The 7,226-nt window shown below is 38.2% G+C and overlaps 1 pseudogene; it reads left to right on the top strand.

Annotated features, from left to right (window-relative positions):
* Positions 1–1,423: 1,423 nt before the first annotated feature.
* LOC149222212 (pyrophosphate-energized vacuolar membrane proton pump 1 pseudogene) lies at positions 1,424–2,057 on the top strand (annotated as a pseudogene).
* The last annotated feature ends 5,169 nt before the right edge of the window (positions 2,058–7,226 follow it).

Genomic DNA, 7,226 nt, shown 5'->3' with positions numbered 1-7,226 from the left:
GAAACTAGGCCTGCATTTCAAAAGTGGTTTTGCAAGCATGGTAGCTTCCTCAAAGGTTCAAGAGTCCTCCTGCCGTCTTCCAACTCATCCTCCATCATCTCCATACCTGCATCACAACAAAAATTCATTTTGTCATACCATGCAAACACATGCAAAATGCCTTGAAGCAAAAAAAAAACATAGAGCAGAATTTGTTTTTGCCATAACTTGAGAACCATGCATCCATTTGACAAACCATTTTATGGGGGATTGTACAAGGTCGATGACAACATGCCTGAGCAGTTTCATGCAATTCCGGTGCACGGTTTCCAAGAAATCAACCTCCATCACCATCAGCCATTTTTGCATTTTCTCCATAATCGTGCATCCGTTTCAAAACCTGTTTCATGGGGAGATGCACGTGGGTGATATTAGCCTACCCAAGCAGTTTCATCCAATTCCGATGCACGGTTTTCCGAGAAATCGAGCTCTGAAATCTTCAGCCATTTTCCAATTTTCTCGAAATCCGTGCATCCATTGATCACGAATTTGCTATGGGAGATGCATCATGATGGTAGGAACATGCCCACCAAGTTTCAGCTCAATCCGGTTTGCCGTTTGGGAGAAATGAAAAAAAGAAGTTCTAGTCCTGTGAAAATTCAATGGCAGCAGGTTCAGGATGCAGATCTGAACGTGGAAATGAATTCTTGTTGCATGCATCTGGCCAGAGGACACCTGCACAAGAAAACCAGCCATGGATTAGCAGCCCAGCCATCATGCAACCATAAAATCAAATGCATGCAGCAATGACAACCCACAGCAGCTCACGGCAGCCATTCAACTTCGAGGTATGTGACAAACCCATTCTTCTATTGCATAAAATTAATTTGGAAACTGCATGAATGAATGAAATGGTGGAATTAAGCCACGGATTAGCGAGGCTCAACCGATTGTCTTCTCTAGCGCTAAAGGCAAAAATCACGCAGCATGATCAGCCATTCACGTGAAAAAAAAAAAAAAAAAAAAAACACACAGTTAATGGTAGTTGAACTCCAGTGAACAGGATGTCAATTAATTAACGGAGAGAAGAAGACATGTATCACTGCAGTTTGAAAAATCTAGCGCACATGTTTTTTCCACCTCATCACAAATCACAGAGAAATTGAAGACGGCTTGGCTGAAACTCATGAACTGCTGTTCATCGGCACTTTCCACGTCCTCAACTAAAGTGTGCACAATCAGTTAATTGGTTCTCTATCATCAACTCATTTGATGATTGTTTTATTTCTCTCCGAAATTGTTGCAATGATCATGATTCACTCAAAGTGTATTCGAATTCAGATGGAGATAAACGAAAATTAGCAGAACATCTTAGAGAAAAATATATGAAATGGTTAGCAAAACTTATTTCAACATCTTCAAATATGGTCTCGGTGGTTCTTCCATGGCTCTGTTTGGCAGCGTAGGTGGTGGTATTTGCACCAAAGCAGCAGATGTAGGTGCTGATCTTGTTGGCAAGGTTGAGAGGAACATTCCTGAAGACGATCCATGCAACCCAGCTGTCATTGCTGATAATGTTGGTGACAATGTTGGAGATATCGCTGGTATGGGATTAGATCTATTTGGGTCCTATGACTGAATCTTCCTGTGCAGCTCTGGTTGTTGCATCCATATCATCATTTGAAAACTCTCATGATCTTACTGCCATGTGTTATCCCTTGCTTATTAGTTCAATGGGTATCATTGCTTGCTTAATCACAACTCTGTTTGCAACTAACATATTTGAGATCAAGGCTGTGAAGGAAATTGAGCCTGCATTGAAAAAGCAACGTATTATCTCCATAGTAGTGATGTTTATTGGCATTGTTGCTGTAAGCCTAGTTGCATTGCCTTCATCCTTCACTATCTTCAATTTTGGTGCCCAGAAGGTTGTAAAGAACTGGGAGCTTTTCTTCTGTGGTGCTATTGGTTTGTGGTCTGGCCTTGTTATTGGTTTTGTCACTGAATACTGCACTAGTAATGCTTACAGCCCTGTCCTAGATGTTGCCGATTCATGCAGGACTGGAAGCAGCAACTAATGTTATATTTGGGTTGGCTGTGGGATACAAATCTGTTATTATATTTGCTATTGCAGTAAGCATTTTATGAAGCAAAGAAAGCTGCCACAGTCGGAAAGTATTGTCATGTCAGGAACAGAAACATGAATCAAGGTTAACCAATGGAAAAACAGTGATTCCCATCCAGCTTCGGCATGCAATATCTATTCTCGGGCAGTTCATTGAAGCTAGCAGACTGTTTCTACAGGAAGCTAGCAGACTGTTTCTACAGGAAGACAGAGACTGTTTCTACAGGAAGCCAGCGAACAGTTTCTACAGGAAAGTTTGAAAAGCGGGAAGCCAAAGGAGAAATCGGCCGAGATGATTAGCCAAGGAAGTCACCAGGGCCATCAAAGACAAGGGGAGAGATTTGGTTGCTCAGAGGATGAGCAACACTTTCAGTAGGGGGGTGACGATGAGCCCCAAAAATGTACAATTATTTGGGCTCATTCAACCTCCTAATTTGGCTTAGTCCACCATTCTCATTTGTTTATTGCATGTTTTTGATTATTTTTATGTTAATAGAGTGAATTTGGTTAGTCATTATGCCAACAAGTCTAATGGGTGCTTTGTGTAGCCTTGTTGGTCAACTTGGAGACAAATTTGAAGGTCTTAATGAGCACTTGGCAGCCAAATTCGTGGGAGAACAAGCTAGAGGATTTGTAGGAAGGTGTCCCCCTCATTTATGGGCCCTTACCTCGAATTCTCCACCATCAGCTCGGAGTTCAAGGGCCACCGAATCAATCAGCTCAAGGGCAGCCAAGCAAGTCAAGTTGGACTGCTGTTAACTCCAAGTCTTGGGCAGCCAAGTCCCTAACTTTTAGGAGGACTGTTGGGTCCTCAAATTGTATAAATAAGAAGGCTTGGGGCCTCATTTTGGTTAGCTAGTGGTTGGTCATTTTTGGTAGCTAGTTGGTAGTCATTTTTGTAGCTAGTTAGTCATTTTGTTTTAGCCATTAGTTAGCTAGCTTGTAGTTCGATTTTTAGGCCATGGATTAGCTTTGCTTTCAGCTCATTCTCAAGCTCTCCTTATGGACAGTTTTGATGTACTTTTCATTTCTTGATTAATAAAGATGGATCCAGCTTTGCACCAGCTCTAAATCGCTCTTGGGAGGCTGTAGTTCTTGGGGTTGGGCCCATCTCAAGCGCCCAGTACCTCCCTTGTGTATCTTTATGTGTTTGCTGCGTTCTTGAAATAAAAATCTGCTCTTTAGATCTTGCTTTGTTATGGTAGTTGGTTTTGATGGGTAACGTAGCTTTTTATGCTTAGAATCGATTGGTAGGAGTTTGTTATGCATTTAGATCTTTTGGAATGCTCTTTCTCACGTGAAGTACATGGTTCTCTTTCCAAACAAAGCTGTTGTTCATTTATTTCATTGACAATTAGATTAAGTTAGCTAGGACTTGGTTTGTTTGCAAGAATTCATTGATTCGTTTAAATGAGCATTGTGCAGGGCATCTCTATCATCTTCATCATCTCCTCAAGTTCTATTTAACCTCTGTCTCACTCATTTACCCTCCAACTCTCTCATTTCCCACATAGCTCCATCTCCTTCAACTTTCGTTGGTTCCATCCTTCCAATCATCAAACCATTGCATACACTCTTCCCTCATCTAATTTTCCAGCTTCTGAGCCATCACCAGCCTTATTCCTACCTTACACATCTCCCCCTACCATTTCATCACTCCTCCATCACGCCAAACACTCACGGTAGGTCATCCTGTAGCCATTTGTAGACATCCTGTAGAAAACAGAGTATCCTGTAGGATCCTCTGCAGGCTTCCTGTAGGAGGCCACTCACTCGGTTGCCGAGCTTCTGAATGTGAGGGACCTCTGTGGATGGATGCTAAGGATCCCTAGGAACCTCTCCTAGCCTCCCTAACCTGTCCCACACTTTCCTTCCTTCTCCATCCCACCTGCACAACCAAACCCTAGTTAGCACAAGATCACAATCATTCCATTCACTTAAAGGAAAAATACAAAAACATAACTTTCATGATGCAAGTAGCTTAGATCCATGCATTTTCACTTATTAGAGGTAATGACAGCATTGGTAGAAGTTGCATTTACATTCCTTGCATTGTAGAGGTTAGACTAGTTAAATTAGGGTTTCCTAGGTTTACATGCTTTGATTTGCTTTTAGTTCATTTTTGTCAAGTAAAGTAGCTTTCCTTTGAGATTAGCTTTCGTCCATCAATTAGCAAGCTTCTTCTGAGAGCCTATAGAAGTTGGCTTGAGCCCTAGCGGACTTGTGCCAGCTGACCAAGTGACAGCTGCGACAAGAGCTAGTACTTGTGCATACAGCACCGCCGCTTCCAAGTTTGTACGAACTACCGGGTTGATAAAATTAAGAGACAGGAAGCCCCAGGAGTTGTAGCATTATTGCTACAATACTGGAGCTCACCAACGTTGTCCATTCTCTCCTTATTTTGGCCAACACAATACTATCTAGACATTTTTTTTGTTAATCAATCGCACCCACGATCCTGCATATACACGATCATATGCCACCTGTACAATTAACTTATATCTCAAAGTTTAACTTATATTAAGTCATAAAAATGAGAATAAGGTTGCATTAGTAAAGGTTTATTATTTATTGAAAATTTATTACAAAAAGGAAAGAAAATCACTTCATTAAAAAGTCAATTTATAAATATTATAAAGTAATTCTTTAAAAATAATAATAATAATAATAAAAGGACAAAGGAAGTGGGTTTGCAATGAGAAAAGTGGTTCACAATGAAAATATACTTGTCGACATTGATTGATACAAAGACGAGGTTAATAACATAAGACATCATCTTAACAACATTAAAAATGAATTAACTAATAGAGAAGGGAGACAAAAAATGATAATCTACTTGCAAAGTTTGAATATCGATGGAAAGCGTTTTTAAGAATGAGAAAGGATGACAAGGACGAAACTTCCAGGACACTTAATTACCATGGCAAACAATTTAATCAACCAATCAAGAAAGTAGATGCATTAATGGCACAACCCTTGGTCTATCAAAGGATGACACCAAGCCCACAATCACAAAATACAAGTGAATAGGACCATCAAGAATCACGTGAAGTATTTTTTTCAAGCAATCAATATCACACAAGAATTTGATATAGAAATCATTAATGAATTAACAAGGACATACCAAAGTATGATGACAAGGACCATAGAGTATCAGTCATCTAGGTCAACAAAATGGAAGGATTTTTGAAGCAAACCTCCCATTAGGTGAAAGAGAAAGATAATGACAACTTCCGATGATTTAGAAGGGGAAGCTTATAATTGTTTCCTATGGTGGGTGAACAAATTTGATGTTGGTTCCTTTCATTGGAAAACCTTCACAACTACCTTATTAAAAATGTTTCATGACAAAGAAGACAATGATTTGTACATATTAAATGAAAGGGAAACATAAACTACTATATAAATGAAACAAAAGTTTTGGAAAGTAGATAAAATGGATTCATAGCTCAACAATTGCTAAAAAAGTACATTTGTGAAATAAAATATTATATATATGTGGTGAAATTGAGCTATGGAATCCTAAAACAATTGAGGATGCTAGGCATGCAACAAAATTAATTGAATAAAATAACAAATTCAACAATCCATTTTTACAGGTCTAGAAAAATCAAACAATTACTTGAATTGAAGGTCAAAAGAGTATGCCAAATACAAGTTTGACAAGTATATACCTCCTCCCTTAAGAGAATAAGAGAATCAACACGAGGGCTTAGAAAAGAAACATGTCAACAAATGTAGATATTGTGGAGACAACTTGACACCCAAGCACAAATGTAAAAACAAAATACCATATACGTGTGAAGTCGAGGTAGAATCTGACACATCCAATAGTGACTTGGAAGTAGAATGTAAGGAAGACAATAATATTCAAAATACAGAAGATGAAAGCGCCATGCCCAGGATATGTCTTTACACAACAATAGGAACAACACAACCCCAAACATTGCAACTAAGAGGGCACATAAAAAATGAAAATATCATCGTACTCATTAACACAGGAAGCACCCATAATTTCATAAATACAAATGTCATAAAAAGACTAAATCTATTTGTATATCTAGTCACAAGCATAAGAATGATGGTCATAAATGGAAAACAAATTGATGGATTCAGGAAGTGCCACAAAGTGCAACTAGAAGATTACAAATTAGATTTCAGGTTCTACACCATGCCCCTGGGAGGAGCAGACATCATATTGGGAATTCAATGGCTGCAAATCTCGAGGGCTATTATGAAAACCACCAGAAACAATTTATCAAATTCAAATGGGAAGGAAGAAAAACTATTTTCTCAACAAATAACAAAACTAATTAAAAAGGGGGCACCCATCTACATTGCATAATGCTATCAAATGAAGATAATAGCACAAAAATAGTGCATTCTGAACATTTAGAGATTAAAGCATTAATCCAAAAATATGACAAGGTGTTAAAAAACTTACCTATGAAGTTGCCTCCTGAAAGAAGGACAAAACATATGATAGAAGTTAAACCAAACTCAATTACATTGGTGAATATCAAACCATATTGATATCCTCACCACCATAAAACATAAATAAAAAGATTAGTTCAAGACTTATTAAGGTGTGAAATTATTACAACGAGTAGAAGCCCATATGCAGGCCCAATAGTGTCGATTCATAAAAATGATGGATCCTTTAGACTGTGTATAGATTATTGAGGCCTAAACAAGATGACTATAAAAAACAAGTTTCCTATTTTGTTTATATATTAATTGTTGGAAGAGCTCCATGAGAAAAATATTTCTCAAAATTACATCTAAGGTTAGAGTATTATCAAATCCACGTAAGATTAGAAGATGTGGCAAAGACTACTTCTAAAACTCATGAAGGTCATTACAAATTTAAGGTGATGTTGTTTGGGTTAATCGATACCCTTGCCTCTTTCCAAGAAACCATGAATGAACCCTGTTAACCCTACCTAAGAAAGTTTTTGCTAGTCTTTTTTGATGATATTCTTATTTACAACAATACATGGAAGGAACATCTTAAGCATTTGGAGCAAGTACTTTCACACCTAGAAGGAAATTAGTTTTATGCAAAAATATAAAATTGTACTTTTGGTAAGGAATAAGTTGAATACCTTGGCCATGTCATATC

The sequence above is a fragment of the Pinus tabuliformis genome, chromosome Q (genome assembly GCF_031772625.1).
Source record: "Pinus tabuliformis cultivar Carrire ecotype Pingquan chromosome Q, CPIR1, whole genome shotgun sequence".
In the NCBI taxonomy this organism is placed as follows: Eukaryota; Viridiplantae; Streptophyta; class Pinopsida; order Pinales; family Pinaceae; genus Pinus; species Pinus tabuliformis.
The sequence above is the reverse complement of the archived record's forward strand: the minus strand, read 5'-3'. Positions and strand labels throughout refer to the sequence as shown.